Raw genomic sequence first — 25,667 nt, forward strand, 5'->3', positions numbered from 1 at the left:
ATTCCAAGTTCTATGTAAACGACAACAAATTCTTTCCCAAATTTAGTAAATAGATGTATTTTACACTTATAACTCTGCCTGTTTAAGCACCCAATAATACATGGCAGTTTTATGTTTGACTTTCCAAATTAACTGGGTAACCTCTAAGTACAAAGATCTCGAAGCATTTGCTTTTTTTTATTTTTAAAGATTTATTTATTTATTTATTTATACAAGCACTGGGTACAGTCAGAAGCGCGGGAGGGTGAGAGAATTCATCAGAGTCAGAGTAGCAGAGAGTAGAGCAGAGCAGGCAGGCTGAACGAAACACACTGCTGAGGGGAGCAGCGGGCGGCAGGAGAGGTCTGCGCGCCATGTGGGACCCTCACCCGTTGGCCAGGGATCAAACCGGCGTTGCAGAGGCTGCGGGCAGCTTCGCAACCCAGCGCTCCATCGCTGCGCCACCGGGGAGGCCCATCCATTTGCTTCTTGAAATAAAGCCACAAATGGCATTCCTGTGCTGGTACTTGAGGAAATTGTTTCTGCTATTAATTCAGCACAAGATTGAAGAGTAAAAGTTACAGCAATGTGATAAGAAGACAATCCTAGAAGTGAAATAGAAACAGAATATTATCTATTATTTCACAATGGACTATTCATGTAACTGATGTGTGGGGGCTTTGATCTAAATGTAATAAGTGTGTCCTGTAGTATTCACAAAATTCCTTTGAATAACTATTGTTTCCATTTTACTGCTGAGTCAAATGAAAGTTGGAAAGAGAAAAAATGTTTACTTAAGTGCACACAACCACTAATATTACTAAAGGTTTCTTCAGTTTCTTTCTCTAAGTCTGAGCCACCAACCTTCTTGATGTCATTTGAAAAAAGGCAGTACCTTGGTCTGAAACGCAAATGTTTCTTTCAGTCACATTATGCACAAAATGTTGCTCCTCTAGCTTTATTTCCACCTAATCAAAATATTCATTGGGAAGTCCGTCCCATTATAAACTAGAGAGAACAATGCAGATAACATACTTTAACTAGTTTTGAATACAATAAAAACTTTGTAAAACCTGCCAGAATCCATGTTATGCAATAATTACAAGGGCCATATTATATTTATTTAAATTATGAGTAATGAATTATATGTTATATAATAGTCATCTGTCGTCGTATCCTCCTCACAAAGCATTGATGTTAACTCATACTCAATCAACATAAATCAGAAAATAATTTATTTCTCTCCTGACTAGTCTGTATATATACCAGTTTTTGCCTCATTTTTTGCTTTAAGGCTTACAGAACTTATCGGTAGTTCTTACTCATTATTTATTTATCCTAGTGCTGATTCTCTGAACCTTTCGTTGGAGCATGTTTGGTATGCTATCCTGGGTCAGTAGGCCTTCTCTTTTTATTTCTGGGTCTGCCTCTTACTCAAAGAATGTCTATGTGGAGGAGAGAGATTTTACTTCTTTGGGGAAAAATTCTCTTTGTTTTTAAAAGTTTATTTCCAATTTCTGAATACCATGCCTACCATATGTCATTGTATGAATACCCTGGAAATGGTTGCTAAGGAAGGTATCACTCATACCCTTAAATATATGGATTGCAAATTTATATAAATTCCTCTCATAATATCAGTGTCAAAGGAATAATCTATATCGCAATAATACTTTCCAATTGAATATTTTTTGTTCTATCATCTGAAGGAGAAAAGACCATATGTTTCAATTACACAAAAATGTATTTCTTCATATAGCTTGCAAAATAATATTGTGTCTTTGCAGACATAGTATCTGGCAAGCTTGAATCTTATTTTGTTTGTTTCCCATATATCCTGAATTTTTGCTAACAACTAGAAGATAACTATGAAGTCACTGAGACTAGAATGTGGGCTTTTATACTGCATGCCTAAAACATGAAATGCAATTTCTAGAGTTCAAAAAATGAAGCAAGTATATTTTAACAAATACACAAAAGGACTGGCATTATTGTTCATTGAATCTGTCTTGTAAAAGAACTTCCTGATGGCAAAGATGATAATACTACAAAGGGAGATCACGTAGTTTCTGTAATTAAGAACAGGTGATGCATCTGTCTTGTAGTGTTCTTTGCTTGTAAGCAAGTAGATGGTTTGATTATATAATTGCTGTAGGTCCTTACAAGTATATACTTTAAGATTTAGTTTACTTCACAGCTTGTGTGATTTTAAGTTTTCTTTTTTAATGTTCTACTAAATCTGCTTCCTTCTATTTGCCTTCATTTTATATTGGATTTACAGAAATACCAATAGTCTAATTTTTAATAATGCAGATACATGACTAATGTATTATGTCAAATTAACACAAAAAAATCTAACACTATTTATTCCTCCCCATAGCTCATTTTAATTAAAAATGTATTCCTAAATACTTCCTTGATTAGGGACTAATGCTCTATTAATTTGAAACACATCTACTGAGAACAGAGTAAATTCAGAGAGAGGAACTGACATTACACAAAACATAACTTATCACCCAGAAGAATACATTATGCCACTGTTCACAATGCATGCAGGTTTTTCATTACACATTAAAATGCACAAGGCAAGCATAATAACAGATTTGGGGAAAGGCTGTAGCAAAGGAAACTCATGAGGGAGGTATGTGCAGGTATGTATGCTAATAGTAGAAAAACATTTACAGCTTGCAATACCAAGAGAAAAATAATCGTGATGGATGAAAAGATGTTCCAAAAGAACATTTTACAAACTACAGTTATTGATTTCATATCTTAGTGACTAAAAGCTTACATAAATCTTTCAGTGACTTTTAAGATTTATTGAACACCAGGTATAAGTTAAATACTTAAAACTATGGGAAGTAAGACTTGAAAACCCAATTTTGTCCACCATAGTATTTATAATCAAATCAAAGAGAGAGATGAACAGTAAGCCAAATATCTTAACCTATTTATAATAACCATTTTCAAAATGGAAAAAAATATATATTTACTAAGAACTCACAAAACCAAAATAAAAGTAGGGTTTAAGCAAGAATATGAAATGCAACAAGAGTTTTCCACTGATGAGGATGAGCAAAGTTATTCCACGTATAGCACAATGACCAAATCAGGTTAAAAACTCAACAGATTTGTGAGTAAAGGAGTGAAAAGATATGTCATGAAAAAACATGTTTTGTAGAGTAGAAAAGTATTTTAATATCAACAGAAATGGCCTAGATGATGTGAAGAATAAATAACTGGGAAATTGGAGTGATAATTGGTGATATTTGGGCTTTACTATCAAGAGTTAAGTATCATACTAGTCATACTAAAACTAACATGCTATTATCATACTCAGAAATTTGTGGAAAAGTGTGATTCCTATGAATGCAATCAATAAGTAATTTTAGAATTGCAAGCTACAAAATCTTTTAGAAACAATCTTAAACATATAAACAAAAAGTTTTTGAGAAACTTTCTAAGGAAAGCAATCTTTGTGCTGATTGTTATGATTCATTGGATCAAGTAAGTATGCAATATTTTGGAATTTCATGGAACATTAATATGAAGACCATGTTGAATAAACAAAGAGCTGAGCTTGATTAAATTGATTCTCTTATAAATGAAATTAAATTCTGCATACTTCTTTTCAGATTAACATTGGGGTTCCATTTTATATCAAGTTTTTTAAAAGTTGGAACATGTTGGCTATTGTTTTGTTCAGTGGCTCATTCTTTTCAAATAATTTCAGTATATATTTCATATTTATGGTGATTATTCTTTAATATTTAAAGGTCTAATGTTAATAATATATTAAACCCTACCTTATTATCTTTGAAATATGAAATATATCCCAGTCCTCTGAAATGTAAGGACTTAGTTACTGTTTTCATACTTTAAAAAATATTAATTGAAGGCAGTTTTAAGTCAAAACTTTTGGGTATTTTTGTGCTTTGGCATAATCCCTTTTATCTGTCACAAAGGATAATGCACAAATATGCATTATCATAAAGAATTCGTTTCAAAATTCTTTCCTTTTTAAAATGTTTTCTAGTTACAAAGGTTACACAAAGCTATTAACATTTATACAACACAGAAATCTATAATGGGCCTCCCTGGTGATGCAGGGGTTAAAGTCTCAGCACTGTCAAGCTATCACCAGCCACTGTGGCATGAGTTCGATCCCCAGCCAGGTAGGTGACCCACATGGTCCTGTCTCGCCCCCTGCTCCCCTCAGCAGTATATTTCAGTCAACCCACCTGTTCTCCCCACTCTGTGTCTGGTGATTCCACTCATCCCGCCCCACACACACCTCTGGCCTACACGCCAGCTTGTGTATGCAAAAAATAAAATAAGTCTAAAAAAAAGACATTAGAAATATTATAAAAAAATCTATAATATTCAAGGACACAGACTCCTGTAAATCCAAGAACTGTAGATAATCACTGTGATGACTATTACACTATTACTGTGATGATTATTACACTATTATTAGAATACCAAGTAATATATGTGATACACAGCTTAAGTGCAATCATAATATTATAGGTCACATAGCTTTATACACCAGGAAAGATTATCTCATGTAAAATATCTATGTGCAATATATATATAGTATTTATATTTTTGATACTATATATAAAGTTTTATATATATGTATATATTGTCTATACATGTTTGTAAAGTTACATGTATATATAAAGCTTTATATGTATAAATTAATGCAGCTGCTAATACTTGAAAAAAGTTTGAAATAAAAAATGCAAATGTTAAGAGTCCAAAACCTGTAAAGCACTTATTTACACGACCAATAGCACACTTAAAGGACCATTTGATGAAATTTCTCATATCTCATATTTTTAAGTTTATCAGTTGGTGCTATGAACACTACTCAATCTCTAAAAAGCACTGTAGGAAGGAGCAAGAATACTCGTATCGGTCCTCCCCAGTGGTGCAGCGGTTGAGCGCTGGGTTGCGAAGCTGCCCGCAGCCTCTGTAGCGCTGGTTCGATCCCCAGCTGCAACCCGGCTACCAGCAGAGGGTCCCACATGGCACGCAGACCTCTCCTGCCGCCCGCTGCTCCCCTCAGCAGTGTACTTCGGTCTTTCTTCCTGTTCTGCTCCCCGCTCTGGCTCTGGTGAATTCTCTCACCCTTCCATGCTTCTGACTGTACCCAGTGCTTGTATAAATAAATTTAAAAAATAAATCTTAAAAAAAAAAAAGAATACTCGTATCCATGTTGATGGATAAAAGAAATAAATAAGTCTTATTAAGTCAGTGCCCTCATATCTCTTTCTCATAGTATTTTAGCATGTGGTTTAATACCATTTAGCACTAAATGCTAACTGCTATTTAAATATGCTGAAACATTTTAGTGCCACTATTTTGCAGCCAGTTATGAAATAAAAGTATTGGGATGTATTTATTCATTCAATTTATTCTTTTTTTCAATAAGTATTTACCACCATATATTGAGCACTGTGCTAGACAAAAGAGACTCATTACTGAGAAAGGACACTAAATTCTTCCCTCAGATATATTTTCGAGACAGACACTCATCAAAATTCACAAATAAAATTCTAGAAATCACTAAAGTGATCTTTGGTTCTATGTTAGGCGCTTGTTAATTCAGAGAAAATTAAAAATGATTAATCTCAATTGTAAGTATTTATTACTCATTAACTGCATAAAGGGAGCAGTGAAAAGGTAGGCACCTGGCTCCATGAGACCAAAGTCTGTGAGGAATAAAAGGAGTAAAAATGTAATCACAAGGCAAAATGTTAATACCCCCTAGGTACTACACTGAATGGGTGTATCATAGGCATAGCTCACCCAGCCAAATGACTTTCTAAAGTAATGACAGCTGTAATGCAAAGCAATATACTGCTTCACTGTGTGTAAACCTCCTAATATAAAACATCTACATATGAGCTATAAGAAAAATACATTGAAGTTATGTCAAACTACATATATTCATTTTTTCACATAAGCATTGATTATAGGTCTTCCCAGGTAGTTGTTTTAATCATAATTTGAAATTTTTTGAATTATAACTTTCCTGGAGGTGATTTTAACAAATACAAAAAGCAAATCTTCCCCTAACGCTTTCAGATTTTAAATCAGTTAATAAATGGAATTTGAAGAGAGGTAACTACACAACTTACACTTTCAAGTTTCAGCTTATTATTTTGAAGAAATTGCTGATTACTCAGAAATGAATTCAACCAAAGCTTATTTGAGCTCAGTCCCAGGTTTGTTGACCTTTGGGGAAAATCTTACAATGAATATAGAATGTCCTAGAAAGCAAAATAAGACTTGTCCTAATCTCACCAGGGGTGACCTAACTTTTGATTCAATGCAGTTTGAACTATAAGATGAAGAAAATTTGTGTCAGTGGCATTCACAAAAATCTTTTCCTAACCATCAGCAGGCTAGAGCCAAGTTTTGACAAAATTCTGGAAAATAAATGATATGTAGATCTAAACTTAAAATAAATGAATATCATAAATACAGTATATATACATATATATGAAAATACATATGCATATGTGGATTATGTATGATTTAGTGGTTTTGCAGATATTTATTGTTGAAAACTTGGTGAAGACCTCTCAATTTTCAGGGCTCATGTTATTCAACCATGAAAATATAGACTTAAAGTTAATGTTCTTCCAAAATTCACATATTGAAACTTAGTCACCAATGTGGTGATATTTAGAAGTAAAGCCTTTGGGAGGTGATTAGGTCATGAGGCTGGAGTCTTCATGAATGAGAGTGTACTCTTCTAAAAGAAACCTCAGAGAGCTTCTTTGCCTCTTCTGCTATGTGAGAAGATAGCCAGATGCAAAATCTGCCAGTGATGATCATGAATTTCCCAGTTTCTAGAACTGTGGGAAATAGATGTTTGTTACATTAGCCCACCCATTCAATAGCATTTTTGTTTATATCAACATTCATGAAAAGAGGAAGAATGACTATTCAGTCTCTGTATTGCAAAGTAGTCTTTGTGGGCCTCTCTGGTGGCACAAGGGGTTAAGACGCAACATATGAAGCTGTCCACAGCCTCTGCAGCATGAGTTCCATCCCCAGGCAGGGAGCTACCCACATGGCGCAGCAGACCTCTCCTGACTCACCCACTGCTCCCCTCAGCAGTGTACTTCGGTCAGTCTGCCTGTTCTGTTCCCCACTTTGTCTCTGGTGAATCCTCTCACCCCCCACACCTCTGGCCTGTACCCCAGCTCTTGCATGCAAAAATAAATACATCTTTAAAAAAACAAATTAGTCTTTGTTGCATACTTACTTAAGAAATTTTTCATTCATTCACTTAAGATAAAATTAAAGAATGTGAATTTTCCAGGCACTAAGAATTTCTGGGACAAAGGCAGCATACACAAAAGTTACACTAACTTTAATTTAAATATATATATATATATATACCTATCATATATACTAAAATTGTACCTAAATGATAAATACTATTAAATCTTAGTTTTATCTTCAATTTATTCCATTTTCTAGATGGTCTCATGAGATATTGGTTACAATGTAGCAGCTCATACTTCCAATATGCACTAATTGTTGGAAATGGCCAGGAATTCCCTACAATGTCCAACTTAGTTAAATATTTTCCTCCTAGGATGACTGATCTCTTCCTGAGGCACAATTCTTACCAGGTCCTTGGTTTTAAAGCAAGAAAGAGAAAAATGTAATTTGCCTATCATTGCAAAATTGTCCATCTCCTTGTTTTCTCACTTTTTCCCCACATCTGGAGAGTACATGTCTAAGGGACCACTATAAATGACTAAAGCACACCATCCATAAGAAATTCCTTTATTACTATCTAGCTATATATTACTGGCTCACTTAATTCTATTATTAGATTAGTTCATTTTGTTGGATCAGACTTAAATCTTTGTTTGTTGACTTATATTTGGAAAATCCTAAATCTATCTAAGATTAAAAAGAAAGAGAAAAATGGATTATCTGATTTCTAATTTGGAACAGATAAACAGTTCTACTGGACTGCTGTGTGAAATAAAGCAAAACACCACCACAGAAACCTCTCTCTATAATGTTAAGGTTTGTTCCAAAAGGACATGGGAACCAATGCTCTTCCTAGTCCATTAAAATTTACTGCTTGAATATGCCATGATTTGTTCGCTAACCTTGATGGATTAACTTGAGAGATGTCAAAAGAAGCTGCCAAGTTTGGGGAGGAAAACAAGATAAGATTTATCCATACCAATAGATCTCTCAACATGTCTGGTTTTTATCACTTGCATTGCCAAATAATTGTATATTCTAGAATGATCTCAGTGAATAAAGGAATGAAAAGATACACTCTATCTCTTTTTGCCAACACTGTTATACATCGGATTATCTGAACTTTAAAACTATGACAGACCATGAATAATGACAAGTAGAACTATAATGTCAGAAATCTGTATTATATAGTCAATGTGAATTATCATAGAACTATGGAATTTAGGTTCTTCAAAGAAAGTTAGAGACAATATGAATGTTTATGTTTCAACATTTTCCTCAAATTTACTTTAGCCCACCAATTGAAATATATTTATTGTACAGACAATGTTAAGTGCAAAAGATTTCTTTTTTTTTTTTTTAAAGATTTATTTATTTATTTATACAAGCACTGGATACAGTCAGAAGTGCGGGAGGGTGAGAGAATTCACCAGAGCCAGAGTGGGGAACAGAACAGGCAGACTGGCAGCCCGACGAAATACACTGCTGAGGGGAGGAGCGGGCGCGGCAGGAGAGGTCTGCACACCATGTGGGACCCTGGCGGGTGGCCCGGGATTGAACCGGAGCTGCAGAGGCTGCGGGCAGCTTCGCAGCCCCGCGCTCAACCACTGCGCCACCAGCCACCAGGAGAGGCCCAAGTGTAAAAGATTTCTTACGTGTCATTTCTTTGAAGTGGATAATTGTTAGTTATCACATTAGGAAGACAAATGAAATGCATCCAGTAGTCTTTATATTGTGTAGATATAAATACCAAATCCCACAGGTTTTACTCTGTCCCCAAAATATATTTGTTATAGTACATGACATTTAAGAAACAAGACCCTCTGTCACTTTACGCAATTTTAAGTAATGCTAACTATTCTAAATACATTGGAAATTTAAGAAAAAAATACCTCAGGTACAAGTTTAATATGAAGTTAAAATATCAATTTTTCATCACCCAAACAAATTGGATTCTAGCACGTTCCTCTGTTTCTGAGCAACAATAAATAGGTAACTCAGTTACCCTTTTTTTAAGATTTATTTTATTTATACAAGAGCTGGGGTACAGGCCAGATGCGCGGGAAGGTGAGAGGATTCACCTGAGATAGAGCAGGGAACAGAACAGGCAGACTGATAAAATACACTGCTGAGGGGAGCAGCGGGTGAGACAGAAGGGGTCTTCTCGCCATGTGGGTTGCTCCGACGCCAGCGGGGATCAAACCAGCACTGCAGAGGCTGCGGACAGCTTCACAGCGCTGCGCTCAACCGCCTGCACCACCAGGGAAGCCCTCAGTTACTCTTTATTTTTTTTTAAAAGATTTATTTATTTGTTTGTTTGTTTGTTTATACAAGCACTGGGTACAGTCAGAAGCACGGGAGGGTGAGAGAATTCACCAGAGCCAGAGCTGGGCGCAGAGCAGGCAGAAGGACCAAAGTACAACTGCTGAGGGGAGCAGCGGGTGCAGGAGAGGTCTGCGCGCCATGCGGGACTCTCTTCCAGTGGCCGGGGAGCAACCGGGGATCGAACCAGCGCTGCAGAGGCCGCAGGCAGCTTCGCAACCCAGCTCTCAACCGCTGCGCCACTGGGGAGGCTCCTAGATTATTCTTGATTCAGTAGATTTCCACTCCATTAATATCACCACATTTTTATTTGTTTGATTTCTTCTATCTTAACAATAAGTGTGCACATTGGAAGTTACGCTGACATTTGATGAATAGACTTTTTAAACATAATTAAGGTGCACAATTTAAGTATTGTCAGTTCAACATAATTTTAATAAAAATTATTTTCTGGGTGTTCATCAACTTCATAAACAACTTTCATCAAATCACACAGCCTTTCCTTTGGCAAACATTTTGCCTAGTTTAATTAGTTGCTGTAAGTTTGGCTAATTCACTACAGTATGTCAGAGGCAAGGTTATGCTTAAAAATAAATACACTGCTTAAAAAAAAAAAGTACAGTTTCACAACTAGGAACCCTGACAGCGTGAAACATGTACTTTTTTCACGGAGGTTGACACTTTCACTTTGAATGACCAGCTGAAATTTATACTCAAAGTATGCCAAAGTCTGGAATATATTTCATATTTACAATATATTATACTGGAGCTATACTTTCAAGAAAATAGAATTTAACATAAATCCAAAGTGCCTTTATAATCCTTTTTAGCAAAGTATATTTTACTTTTCAAATTGGCAAGTTTATTGTGTGATTATAAATTTAATGATCAAAAAATTCTACTGTCTGAGGAATACTATTTCATGATACATAAAATGTAAGCAAAATATTTGATGTGTTATTATTGTGGCCTATCATGAATATGACAACTGTAACTGCATTGCCAGAAAATTAATTCTGTTGCTCTCTTATTTGACAGAAGTCAAATTTGAGAAAATGCAAATTAAAGCAAGACAAACTGCTATGTTCACTTCTAACTGTAAAACTTCATGATGTAATAGTTTTAACAGGTTTATTGATATAAAATTCTCATGCCATAATGCCTATGCATTGAAAGTGAATAATTCAGTGATTTTTGGTGTATTCATAAGTTTGTACAACCCTCATCATTACCTAATATAAGAACATTTCTGTTGCCCCCCAAAAGAAACCCATATCCATTAGCATCCATCATTTCCCATTCCCAGCCACAGTCCTAGGCAATCACTAATTTATTTATTTTAATTCAAATAATGTTGCATTATAACACTATGAACTTCCCATTGTATATCACTGAAAATCAACATAGGTGTATGTACAACACTTAGTTCACCACTAGAAGTCCAATTCTATTACTCAGCTATTAAAAGAGAGAGAGAGAGAGAGAGAGAGAGAGAGAGAGAGAGAGAGATGAACTCTTGCCATTTGAGACAACACTGATGGAACTGGAGGGGATCATGCTAAATGAAATAAATTAGAAAGTGAAAGCACATACCAGATGATTTCACTTTTATGTGGAATATAGAGACACCAAGCAAAGGGTCAGAAAAAACCAAACCTATAACAAACTCTAGAAATCTTACTGTTGAATGGAGACTACAAGATGGGGAGGGAGAGGGGAAGAAAAAAATGGGGCATGAGCATAACTGGACTATGGTGGTGGATGGCAGGTGCCCAGGTGGTGGGTGTGGTGTGGTGACACGCATCTGAGAAGATGTGAGTCACACACCATGTTATAAACCACTGTTATGTCATTTTTTTTTTTACTCCAACGCTATCCTTTGCCATACAATATCAGTATTGCAAAACCTTTTTTTTTTTAAAGATAGATTGATTGATTTATACAAGCACTGGGTACAGTCAGAGGCGCGGGAGGGTGAGAGAATCCACCAGAGCCAGAGCGGGGAGCAGAGCAGGCAGAAGGGCCGAAGTACACTGCTGAGGGGAGCAGCGGGCGGCAGGAGAGGTCTGCGCGCCATGTGGGACCCTCCTCCGGAGGCCGGGGAGCAGCCGGGGATCAAACCAGCACTGCAGAGGCTGCGGGCAGCTTCGCAACCCAGCGCTCAACCACTGTGCCACCGGGGAGGCCCAAAACCTTTTTTTTTTAACTGATGGCACACACATGTGAAATAACCAGCGTTGTCTGTTCTGGTAAAATGAAATTATTAATACATTGTGAACACAAAGTATGAATGCTGGCTCCAGCCAATCTCCGCCATGACATTTCCTACCACTTTACTGAAAAGGACAAAAGAAAATGCAAAAAAAGAAACAACAGTAAAATCTAAGTGAACCAAACATGACTCACTTTTATGCAACGAATACACTACAAGAGAAATTGAAGTTTATTAAGTTCAAGTATCTATCACACCACAGCAAACAGTCTAGTCCATTTTGATTTTCAGACTCTTTTAATTAATTCTGGCTCCCATTTCTAGTCATTTTTTCTCTCCCTTTACAGTGAAAAATAACTCTCTTACTTTAACCAGGCCATAATCATGGGTTCTGTTTCAGAAACCTTGTCCTCTCTTGTATTTGCCTTTTTCCAGCCCTTGCATGTCTCTTATCTAAGAGTCATAGAAATGTGGCTGAAGCCGGGCCTCCCCAGTGGCGCAGTGTGTTGAGCACCACGCCATGAAGCTGTCCGCAGCCTCTGCGGCACGGGTTTGATCCCAGCCAGCCGGTGAGAATCCCTGATGTTGAGCAGACCTCTCCTGCCACGTCCGCTGGTCCCCTTAGCAGTGTCTTTGGTCCCTCTGCCTGTTCTGCTCCCCACTCTCTCTGGTGAATTCTCTCACCCTCACCCTCCTCTGACTGTAGCCCAGTTCTTGTATAAATAAATAAATCTTTTTAAAAAAAAAGGGAAAAAAAAAGAAATTTGGGTGAAGCAGTCCCTTTTCCAGAGTGAGTGTCTACGTCTCCACAGAAATCAATAATTTCAACCAGTTGCTTAGAAAAAAATGGATAGTACCAATTTCCACACTACCTAGACATATTATATTTTACCTAGTATGGATAAAATAGTAGTTATACAAGTAGTTATACTTCCTTTAATATTTAAACACATGCATCTATCAGTGAAAGGAATATGCCCACCACAAACATGAAAATAAGTATAAAAATCTAAGTACATATATAGGTAAAGTTTATAAATAACTTAAGTGCAATTTCATTTCCACCAACTGAGATACCCTGAAAAATCAATGAACATTAACTATTAGACTTCAGCTATTTAAGTGGTACTCTTTTGCAGCTCATGACTTAATTTTCTAGAAGAAAATAATGATCATCATCCATCAAATATTCACTATTCTTTTTAAAACTAATATTTATATCACCTTTTCACCCTCATCCTCTTTCATGAAATAATTTTAGTTAAAACTTCACTGAAGAAAGTTTTAGTACATTCTCCAAATATTCTTTGAGGGAAAGTCAAAGAAAGCTAAGTCAAAGAAAGCTATGCCACAAATAGAGATTTTGAGATTCAAATATACTTACAGACCTCTCATTTAAAAAAGTTTTTTTTTTTTTTTTAAAAAAAAGAAGCTTTCATGTTTTCATGGACATCAAACATTTGTCTCTGGATATATTTGTTTTTGTGGAAAACAAAACTTTTGGCAATCTGGACATATTCAGGACATTTTTTCTCTTCCTTTAAGTTGAAAAACACATGATAAACATTTATCATAAATTGTAAGCTTACCTTTCCTTCTTGGTTTTGATCCAGCAAGTGTTCTCCATCACAAACTCTTCATCTGGCATATTTATCTGATGACTCTGCAGATAAAGCTGAAGGAAGATGATTTAATAATTCCCTTCATGTTCTCATCTCAGGTTGTTGCCTTTATTTTACATTTATTTCAATTTTTTTTTCTTTACAAGAGCCCCTAAGTTTTCTTTCCTTTGAATGTGGAAAAGAATAATTTTATAAAGAATTATTTCCTTTTCATTTTTATATCCAGTGTATTATTTCTTTTTTTTATTATTTTTTTAAGAAACAGAGTTTTAAAAGGGGTTCTAATTAGTACATTTTTAAGAAACAAATTCTATAAAATGCATATTAAATTTATAAAATGCATATCAACTTCTATAAAATGCATATGAAATTCTATAAAATGCATATTAGCACCTTATGTGCTAATCGTGAAACTTAAAAATATTATGTAAGTAGGGAGCTAATCTTCCCTTCCACAACCATTCATTTCCTTACCATTTAAAACTTAAATATTATACCGAAGACTGAATATTTTTTAAGTATACTAATGTTATGCTGCCTACCTAAAGAGCTCATGATAATTCAGCAATGACATACAAAGCAATAATTCAGTTCCAGGAATACTATCAGTAGAAAAGGGAAAAAAAAATCTGGTTAGGAATCTAACAGGCCTGCTTGAAAGTCAAAGCTCAGTCACTATCAAAGTATATGGCTTTGATCAAGTTTCTTAGTCCTCAGAATGATTACTGTACATACAATCTTTAAAAGAACTCTCTGCAAAGAAGAGTTAGCTGCTTGGCTATAGTGTTTTGCCCATTGTTTGTAATTCTTTTATTCAGAAGACATTGCTACATAAAATGAAAAATAGTTTAGAAATCTGTATTTCTAAAAGAGTGATAATGGAGAATACCTGCAAGATCATAAATATAACAAAAAGGGACAATTAGCACATCCACTTTCAGTCAAAATGGAATAGCTCTTTTCTCTAAAGTTACCTCTGCTACAACTGAAAAAAAAATCTTACATACAACCCGCGAACAAGTATGACTCTGAAAGGTGTCAAGAAGAACATGGACAGCTCGGAGACCTTAGGACATGAGGAATGATAGAGTGGTTAGCACCCCGGTTTCTTCATTGTCGATATAGATTGGGGAGGGTGCTACAGAAGATTCTAGTCCGGAACTTCAACTAAGACAAAAAAAATAACCAAAAAGCAAACTAAACATCCGAGCAAAGCCTATTTCTTTTTTTTTTTTTTTTTTTTTTTTTAATAGAGGCATGCTTTATTTATTTGTTTGCTGGTTTCTTTGTTTGTTTTGTTTATACATGCACTGGGTACAGTCAGAAGCGCGGGAGGGCGAGAGAATTCACCAGAGCCAGAGCGGGGAGCAGAGCAGGCAGAAGGACCGAAGTACACTGCTGAGGGGAGCAGCGGGCGGCAGGAGAGGTCTGCGCGCCATGTGGGACCCTCCTCTGGTGGCCGGGGAGCAGCCGGGGATCGAACCGGCGCCGCAGAGGCCGCGCGCAGCTTCGCAACCCAGCGCTCAACCGCTGCGCCACCGGGGAGGCCCGCAAAGCCTATTTCTTGAAGGAACCATCCAGAAAAGAAAGCCAACTTTGGAAATACCCACCCTAATAAGTCAAGTACTAACAGAACCCCTCTCCTGCATAGTTACAGTGTGACTGAGCTGAGCTAGGAGTTGATCTCCCATCCCACCATTCTCAACCAAAACATATGGCAGCAGTCTGACTCCGGGGAGAAATGATGTCAGTGGAAGAAACAGGGAGCTAAGCTTCCATGCCCCACCCGGTGGAAGCAGGTACTACTCCAAGTCTTCTGCCAGCAGGTATTGCAAAGCAGGAAGCTGCTCTTCCCTTCTACAATCATTCATTTCCTTACCATGTAAAACTTAAATAATAGACCAAAGACTGAATAATTTTTAAGTACACTATTTTTATGCTGCCTGCCACCATTTATGTAACTTTTTTGTAATCCTTTTCTTCTAGTTTAATCATTAGAGATGCACATATTTAAACTATGACACGACATTAGTCACAATCTCAGTGTAATTTCTAAAACACAACTTTATTTCCTCTGCCAAACACCTTCTAGTACTTTCTGATTAAAAAAGAAAACCCTACCATTTGAAAATGAAGTGCAATAATTTCTACTTAAACTACCTTTTAAAATACTGATTGCTAATTATTTTCATTTTCTGTAGTTTGCGCTAAATGTTTCCTGCATTTGAGAAATGGATATATATTTGTATTTGTTTTTCTATCTATAAATGTTATTACTACCAGAATTAAGTTTATAAGAACAAGCAATATGTTAAAGCAACATTGGACATTTAAAAATTAGTATTTGAGGGCCTCCCTGGTGGCACATGGGGTTAAAGTCTCTGCACTATGAAGCTATTAGCAGCCACTGCAGCAGGAGTTCAATCCCTGGCCAGGGAGCTGATGCACATGGTGCCGTAGACATCTCCTGTCTCTCCTGCTGCTCCCCTCAGCAGTGTATTTCAGTAGACCCACCTGTTCTGCTCCCCACTCTGTCTCTGATGAATTTTCTCCCCTCCCACACCTCTGGCTTGTACCCCACTTCTTGTACGCATAAAAAAATCTCTAAAAAATATATAAATAAAAATAAAAATTATTATTTGGTGCTATCAGAATGGAATAGTAGATCCGCTTTTAATTTTTTGAGGACACTCCATATTGTTCCCCACAGTGGCTACACCAATTTGCATTCCCACCAACAGTGAGCGAGCGTCCCCTTTTCTCCACATATTACCAACACTTGCCATTGATTTTAATAGTAGCCATCCTACCAGGTCTATGGTTTCAATTTGCATTTCTATGGTGATCAAATATTTTGAGCAACTTTTCATACATCTGGTAACCATTTGATTGCCTGCTCAAGTCCTTTGCCTATTTGTTAATTAGGTTCTTTGGAATTTTTTTAACATCTAGGTTATAAGAGTTCCTTAGATATTTTAGATTTTAGCCCCTTATCAGATATATAGTTTACAAATATTTTATCCCTTTCCATAGGTTGCCTTTTCATTCTGTTTATTATTTACTTTGACGTGCAGACTTTTTTTGTTGCTTTTGTTTTGGTTTGGTTTGAGTTTTTAGTTTGAGGTAGTTTACTCATTTACTTTTGCTTTCATAGCAGTGTTTTGGTGTCATATCCAAAAACTCACTACCAAGACCAATGTCAATTGTTTCTGTATTCTTCTGGGGAGTTTATAGTTTTAGGTTTTATGACCAACTCTTCAATCCATTTTGAGATTTTTTTCTTGAATTGGAAGATAAGAGTCCAGTTTCATTCTCTTGCACACAGATATCCAGTTTTTCCAACACTATGTGGAAGACATTCCTTCCCCTTTGTGTATTCTTGATAACTTTGTCAAAGATCAAATGACCATATATGTGTAGATTTCTGATCTATCCATTCTTTAAGATAGTAATATAATTGACAACCTTCCATTAATTTCAGGTGTAAAACACAGTGACTTGCATACATTTGCATAAAATGCAAAGTGATCAGCACAGTAAATTTCATATGTGCTTAGCAATTTTTTGAATTTTTAATATAATCTGGGCTCTGTGTTCTGTTCCATTTGTCTATATGCCTGTCTATATGTCAGTACTGAACAGTTTTCATAATTAAAAACACAACCACCATATGATCCAGAAAGCACACATTTGATTGTATATTCAAAAGAACAATAATCAGGATCTTGAAGATATAACTGCACTTCCATATTTATTGCAGTTTTATTCATAGTGGCTAAAATATGGAAACGACCTCAAAATCCCCCAAAAAATGAATAGATTTTTAAAACGTAATACATACGAGAGAATACTATTCAAATACATTAAGGCAGGGGAGTCCGTGATATAGTTCAACATGGATAAATATGGAGGATATTACATTAAGTGAAACAGGTGAGTCACAGAAGGACAAATACTGCCTGGTTCCACTTATATGAAGAATTTAAATTAATAAAATTAATAGAAATAGAGAACGGTGGGCGAAAGTGAAGAATTATTGCTTGACACTACAAACTTTCAGTTATACAGGATGAATAACTTCTAGAAATCTACTGTAAAACATTATGTCTGTAGCTAGCAATACTGCATTGAGCACTTAATAATATTAAGAGAGTAGAACTCATGTTATTGTTCTCACTACCAAAAAAGTAAAATACTTTAAAAAGAAAAAAATAAGTAGAATATAGTGTCATTTTGGCAATATCATTTTACCCTAAATTTAGAAATACGTGACAATGAGGCTGCTAATAATTCTTGTCTTTGTAAATTTATTATCTCACATTTTTCAGTTTCATAATTAATAAACACTAAGAAATGAGAAGACACTGCAAATTTCATCTTTATAAAGCTTGCTTCAAATTATACAAAATATTTCAAAAGAATTTTGGTTTTTATTCTTTAAAAAATTCAATTTTTGTAAAAAGCATGTAATATCTGTATGTTCTGAAATTTTGCTGAATGTTGAAAATGATTCTGCTCAGCTTATAACAATTTTCCATTTAAATAAATCACTGTGGAAATCTAAACATGTACATAATTTATAATGTTATTAGTTGCTTGCAAGCTGATACGTTTGCAAGTACCCAAAATTGGATTTCCTTGGCTTCCTTCAGTTGACTTTGCTGTGTCTCATATCAAGGTACACAGCTTTTTATCTCACCCCTATTTCACAGGGTCAAGAATTGATATTAACCCTTTTCCAAACCAACAACTGCAACTAAAAAATCACATAGCAAAAATATGTCCACAGGATATAAAGAAACGTAGAAGGGCAGAAGGATAGCTTTTTTTGAGAAATAACCAGAGAAAAAAAATGATATTTTTAGATTCCTAAGTATCTTGAAAGAGAAAAAAAAATAGAACAAGTGGTAGGCCCTTGCCCGGAACTGACACTTGCACCAAAAGGAAAATGCAATGAAGAAAATTAAAAGCTGCTCAATGACCTTTCCTTTAATGTACTGAAGGTAAGGTTTGCTTGTTTTCTCTAATAATGTAGCTGGTAAAAAAAGAATTTTTACACTTTGCACTCCTCAGCTTCCTCTATGGTATACAGATAATCACATATTGCCCTTTAGTATTTCAAATATAGAACATAGAAAATTACTGTGGTCCTTGTGGTTTTCGCTACTTAAATTCCATTCACTTATAAATTTTATGACATACAAGCTGGTTTCATCTGAAAGTGAACTGAGGGGTTTGGAGGTATATGTATGTGCATATGTAATGAGAGCTCTGTGGAAAAAGATAGATCATTGTGTGTGACCTCAGATCCAAGAATGGTTCAGCTGTGGATACAGTAAGAGTGTGTGAGAGAAAATAGACTGAGAGAACACTGTTTAATTATTCTTGATGCAAAATTTCACTAATGTCCCAGTGAAGAGAATATAATGTAATAATAACAATGATCATAGTAATGGTGAAAACTATCTTACGTTAGCAACAACTGCTAACAAATATCAAACACTTCCTGCTAGGAACTGTGTCTTAAACAATTTACCTGTACCATTTCATTTTGTTCTTTTGATAATTCCACCTGGGTTTCAAATGACACAATTGAGGCATACAAAGTAATCAAAGACTATAGGATTAGCAACTGGAAGCTATAAACTCCAAACTGAAACAATCTATTCTTTTATGTCCTCCCCCTACTGTATTATATTGTAACTTCTGTGTATGCATCAAGATGTACTAAGTATCAAATGTTTAATTTACCTTTTGTTTAGTAAGTGTTGCATAATTAAATTCATAGAGTGATACATTCTTTTTAGTTGCTTCAAATATTTATATATAAATTACAAGTAAAATAATCAGTTTATATAGAGGAGATTTATCTAGATTAATCCATAAATTCAGCTGTAGTCAGAATTGGCCCATCCCCATGTTGGACAAGAGACTGAATAAAAGTTTCCAAAGGAATACCTGAATGATACTCTCTAGTGGGATGAAACTACATGCATATATTTGCTCTTTGGAAATTCTAATTGGCCTAATGAAACCTGCTGAATTTGTTTCATTTTCATATAGTTAATCCCTATTTGCAATGAATTACCAGTAGAAGATTTTGTGAGCATTAATATCTGTCATTTTTGTTCTTGAAGGAATGGATTTCTCAACATTTATCATTAAAATATAAAATCAACATATAAAATCAACATATTTTCTAAGATTCTGATAGATGTTACCTATTGTATTTTATTAATACCTATTCACTCATATGAAATTATTTTGCTTTTTATACAGTCCCTTTGTTGCTTATTATACTATTTAAAAGCTTATTCATGCTGTGCAATTATATATACATATATATATAAACTGTGAATCATAAACACATTAAAATTGCTCATTTTTTCATAGAAAAAAATGTGAAATACTTATATTTTAGTTCCTTCATATTCCCTTTATCCCTCTTCAAAAGAAAAGTTAAAAGATAGTCAAAGGCTTACTGTCCAGGACTTAGTGATTCTGAATGTTCTCATATTTCATCTGTTATTTTTTTTTATTTTTTTTAATATTAAATTTTATTTTTATATTCCCCCATACAATTGCAAACGCCCCATTCTGACCCCAATCCTTCCCCTCCCGCCCCCCACCCCCCAAAAAGTGTCTCTGGTTCATAGTTTTTTGTTGATTTTGATTTTCACTTTCTTATATTCATTTTCCTGGTCCCTTATTTAAGTTTTCTAGATTCCTGCTATGAGTGAGACCATCCGGTATTTTTCTTTTTCTTTTTGGCTTATAGGTATTTACCCAAAGGACACAGAAACATCATCTGTTATTATATTGATCTTTTTAAACATATATTCACAATGGATGTTTTTCTGTAATCACTGTTATGGTTAATTGTTTTAACATTTTACATCATATACAACATTTTTACAACCTTTTCTAAACACTTCTAGATTGATCAAGTGTGATTTTTTCAGGTTTCCACAATTATGCCCTCATTTAACTTCACAAACTGGCCTCCCTCTAGTCTTCATAGAGCTACGCTGGCTGAAAAATAATTCTGATAAGGCTCCAAATTTTCCTGTGCACATGGGCTGTGCCAAAAAGCAAAGGTTCACTGTCTTTGGGGCAGAGTGGCAAGGAAGAGCCCCAGAGCCCTCGGTGCTTTTTTTCAGGCTTTAATGCTCTCTGGGAGCAGAGAGGGGGTGTCAGGAGGTAGATAGGCAACCCAGCCCTGAAGCCCCCTTTGAATTTTTACACTTTTCCTCTGGGCTCTCTCACGCATTCTCTCATGGTCTCGCCTCTTCTGTAGTCACTGGTCCTCTGGTAGCCACCCTCCTGTAGCCTTGGCCTCCAGGCTCAAGTGTGCACCCCCACGCATACGTGCACCCCCATACTCCAGGTGTCACAATCAGGCATGTGTGCCCTGCACCCACCCCCCCCCAGAGGCTTCTGCATTAACACAAACAAGGCTGCAGGTGATAGCCAGAGGCTAGTGGTGTAAAAAGCCTAATCAATCTATTTACCTTACAATATGCTATTTCTGGGGGCTACTTCCTTTAGTTTTGCATAACCAAATATCTTCTGTAATTTACAACCCAGTTCAAAAGCTCTCCACCTGTATTAGAGCTGCCTGTTCCATCTGATGGTGTCATATTTCCCTCTTTTGGGTTTCTAGAGCAACTTTTTTTCTCTTATAATATCTTCTCCATTATTTAGAATTAAACATACATATTGTAAACATAATGTAAAATTTTCTGGAGACCCCCATTGATCTGGTAGGCAATTCACAAGCCACTTTCACAAATCCTGTGTGCAGGAATCTGCTTTGCCTGAAGGTGTGAGGGGAGGAGACTGGACCCAGCATCAGCACATCTTTGGAGAAGAAAATTTAGAGCTGGAAGTCCCTCCCATTAAGAATTGTTAAGTTCCTGGTGTCTATGCTTCTGGGTATATAAACCAAATTCAAACATGGTTATTGGAATAGCTTCCACGGGGTAAAATCTGGTGGGCTGCTTCCCAGGTTTGAAAATCCTTACTTTGATGATCTAATAAACTCTTTAACTCTTTGCCTCACTATTGTTGGGAGTCTATTTCCATTAACAGTATTCTCTCTCCCTTTATATAGCAGGCTCATTGAGTGCAACATTTTATTCCATTTTCTCCTCTAGCAGCATCTAGCAAGCTAACACATACATTATAGAAATCGCATATATTTTGGATGGAAAGAATAAGAAATTTTCATGTGAGAATTTGTTGGGTAAATGAATTAATCAGGATTTTTATGCCACTAGCCTCTGTGGCTGTCACTTGCAGCCTCGATTGTGATGACACAGAAGGTGCTCATGGGCACAGGGCACACGTGCCTGATGGTGGACTTCTGGAGTGTTGCTGTGCAAGTGTGTGCACCTGAGCCTAGAGGTCTGGAATATAAAGGCGGCATCACTCAGAGCTGGAGTAAGAAGTGGAAAGAGGACTATGAAAGGACAAGTGACTACAGAAGAGGCAAGACCATGAAAGAAAGCTAGCGAGAACCCAGGGGAAAGCGTGTAGAGAGAGTCAAAGGGGGCTGGGAGGCTCAGTTGCCTCCTGAGCTCCCCTACTCCCCCACCCCCACCCGCCTGCCTTGCTCCTTGTTGCCACTACAGAATGTATAAATATTTAAATGGCTAGAATGGCCTAGGAATTCTGAGCCTTAAGCCCATACATTTTCTAAAGGAGCTGATATTGGATGTTCCCTAAAAGTCATGGGAAGTATTTTGTACCCCAAAACCAAGCCTCTTTAACCACAAGCATAACCATTGTTCATTTTATCTTTCTCTTGTCTGAATCGCATGATTTATAGCTGTAAATTCATGTTGTGATTTCCCTCCTTAGTCATGCCCTATCACTTGTCATGTATTTTCTTAGATTATTGTGTGGAAAGATTTTTTACATTATTTCATCCTAAATTCTGAGTGCCATCCAAAAATTTTTAATCACGGAATTAGTAACAAACAAAAACAAAAAAAAAATCCTTGATATTGATTTTCAGTGTGTTAAATAGGAGGCTAGCATGAAGTTCTTTAAAATATGCACAGAAATTTGAAATATAAAACCTTGAGACTGTAAAGAAATGTCGATATTATAATGAAAACAAAACATGTTTTGAACTGGAGTGGCTACTAGGCCTTTGTGCTTGCATTAGAAGTCCAGATATTTCTGTTTTATGTAATTATTAGAAGTATACATTTGCCTTACCCTTTAACTAGCCTGCCTGTTTTCTAGGTACCACTGGTGCTTTTAAATCATTCTCCTCAAAGAACTCATGCAATTGTCACACATTGTAGGCAACAACAGTAATTCCAAAATGTGTCAAAATCTGTCACAGATCTGCTTCATTATTTAGTTAAGCTTGAAAAAAAGATATTTTATCTCTATACAAAGGCATTTTTTGTATAAGAAATTACATACAAACACAACACAAAAGGAACTGCACGAGAAAAGAAAATTGACATTTTGATTTGTGGACTCTCCAGTAGGTCTATCATTCATCCAGAAAAATATCACTATTGTCACTCTTCTCAGGCAGGGAGACTAATTGGTGCAGCTGTGGCAGAAGGCAGTCTTTCTGTGGGGAAAGCCGCTTGCAAAGAAATGGAAGGCGCTAAAGGACTTGCAGGTGTTACAAATTGAGTCTAAAAGAGGAGACTGTGTCTGATTAGATAGAGCTAGAGATGTATAGATGTGTCTTCCTAAACACGGAGTTACTAATATGCTTTTTTTGTGTGGATGACAGTTCATTCGCTGAGGAAATATTTTCGAATTTGTGCTCTGTACAAAGCAATGTGCTAGTCACTTCCTTTTGCTTAAAAAGCAAACGAAATTTGACATGATGGAAAAGGTGGTGAAGAATCAACACAGAGATGAACTCGCTCTCTGAGGTCATGCAGTGCCTTGTTTGGGTTTTCTTTCAGAATGTAACTCCCCTCCAGGTCATTCTAGAGGCCATAAAGGTGGAATGATAGCTAACATTTGCCAAGGTGCAGGGAGATGAAATCATTTGCCCAAGGTCATATCCAGGTTTCCTGATTCCCAGTTTAGTAAAACCAATTGTACCTACTCCTCTGTAAACCAGCCAGAGAACAGCCATGACCACAGCCTCCACTTACCCCATCTGATCCTTTAATAAGAATTATTATTTATGATTTTGGGATAATGGTCTCTTGCATGCCAAGCTGGAGATCAGGTGAAAAAAAGGAGGAAGAAGATTGGAAGGAAGAAAAAGTCTTAGACGCGCCCACCACTGACCCCCTACAAAGACTACTTTAGCATTATACTCTTAATGCTCTTAATGCTTGAGGGTTATACTCTTAATGCTTATACTCTTAATGCTTGAGGGTAAATCATGGGTTGTACAATGAGAAGGCGTATTATTTGGACAATCTTGGATAGGTGTTTAACCTCTAAAGATTACCACTTTCTCACCATCATAGGGCTACTGTTATCAAAGCATTTCTTATTATCTGGGTGTTATTGAGGACGGAAGCTATATTGTATTTATCTATGTAAGCCTAAAGCCTAGACAAGGACATATCAAACATTAAATGATAAATAACTGTCAAGTCAAAGAATAGCAGAAATAAAATATTCTTATCTAACTCACGGAATTGCTGTAAATGAAAGAGAAACACTGAAAACACTGTAAAATTTTAAAATCCTATGTAATTGTAAATGAATATAACACTTGTGCTTATCATATTATACTAAGTGATATTTCTTTGTGCTAGTTTAATTTGTTCTTATAAAAAACTAAAAGATACTATTCTCATCCCCTTTTCAGAGACAGAGGGTCAAGTGCTCAAGCACCTCCAACCAGATGATACAGAGCAGCGAGGGCACTAAAACTGGCCAAGGACACTGCCCCAACAGTTCACCAGTCACCATCTGCTTTCTTCACAGGTGCACAATTATAAGACTACTTAGGTTCAGAGAATGACAATAATGGGATTTATTTAACAAACTAGGGAAAACAAAGAGTTATTGAGGCCACAAATAGCCATTTACCTCACCTGAAGCAGTGTCCAGCATTTTAAAATCCTAAACACAAAGGCTTCCAAGATGGTGTCTTCCCACCACTGAATGCCTGGAGCATGTGGCAGCCAGACTATAGGCTAGGGTCCAACTCACGAATACACAACAGGAGATGCTCATGTTGCTGCCAAGGTGCCCCAGCACAGCACCAGACCTAAGTGACGTTCAAAACAGCAGCTGCAACAGCCGAACTACCCGACAAATGGCCACACTCACAGCTCAGCGAGGCGCCCGGCCTCGATCTTCGCCTTCCCTGCCAGGCTGTAACAGCAGTAAAACCGGGAACGGTTTCAGTCACTCAGTTACTTGCAAAGTCTCCGAAATTTTCCTCTCTGAGGTTGGCTGCTGGAGGCCTCTCCCTTTCTTCACAAGCAATGCAACAGCCTTCTGGAAGATCAACATGGTGGGGAGAAATCATTGACCCCTGAATCACTCACTATAAAGATCCAAAAACACTGAAATCTGGAACTCTGCATGCTGGGGGCTGCTTCTGCATTTCCCTGCAGACTTCTTATCAGAGTCTCCACCTTCACTGATACTTTATTTGCATTTTCCCTGGGGCTATCCTTCATAAACAACAGCCCCCTTCAGGGGCGCATCCTTTAACAACCTTTGGCTTCAGCACCCTGTTACAGATGTACCCAAGCTGGGTGCAGGGGTGCAGGGTAAATGGATTAATCAGGCTTTTTGCACCACTAGCCTCTGTGGCTATCACCTGAGGCCTTGATTGTTGCTAATGCAAGAGGTGCTTGGGAGCGTGGGTGCAGGGCACACGTGCCTGATGGTGGACTCCTGAAATATGGGTGTGGGCATGCATAAATGTGCACACCTGAGCCTAGAGGCCAAGGCTATAAAAGTGGTCACTCAGAGCTAAGGACAGCTTTGGGGGGACAATTACGAGAGGACGAGCTGTAGAAGAGGATAGTCCGCAAGACAACACCAGAGAAAGCTCAAAGATTCTCTCCCTTCCTCACCCCCCTGCTCACCCCGTGGCTGGTTGCCCCACTATACTGGGCCATGATATGAGATTTTCTTGGGGTCTTAAAGTTGGTCGAAGGGACTTGTCAAGATTATAAATTCAGTTTACTTTGAAACTCCATTATTCTCAAGTTCGGGTCCTGGGCCTCATTACCAGTTCAACCTGCTCTCTGCGGATGAGGGCCCTGGATCAAGATTTTCTGGCTGTCACATGTGCTCTGAGTTGATAGCTCACATAATTGGTTGTATTA

At 36.8% G+C, this 25,667-nt stretch overlaps 1 long non-coding RNA gene across 1 annotated transcript; it reads right to left on the reverse strand.

Annotated features, from left to right (window-relative positions):
* Window positions 1-227: 227 nt before the first annotated feature.
* On the reverse strand, window positions 228-24,921 carry LOC119256871 (uncharacterized). Its single transcript, XR_005127912.2, has 3 exons — window positions 24,417-24,921; window positions 13,348-13,433; window positions 228-584 (listed from the first exon to the last, which is right to left on the reverse strand). It is a non-coding gene; the product is annotated as an uncharacterized LOC119256871 (long non-coding RNA).
* Between the last annotated feature and the right edge of the window lie 746 nt (window positions 24,922-25,667).

This window comes from Talpa occidentalis, unplaced genomic scaffold (assembly GCF_014898055.3).
Source record: "Talpa occidentalis isolate TD23 unplaced genomic scaffold, MPIMG_talOcc4v2.1 talOcc4.4, whole genome shotgun sequence".
Lineage (NCBI taxonomy): Eukaryota > Metazoa > Chordata > Mammalia > Eulipotyphla > Talpidae > Talpa > Talpa occidentalis.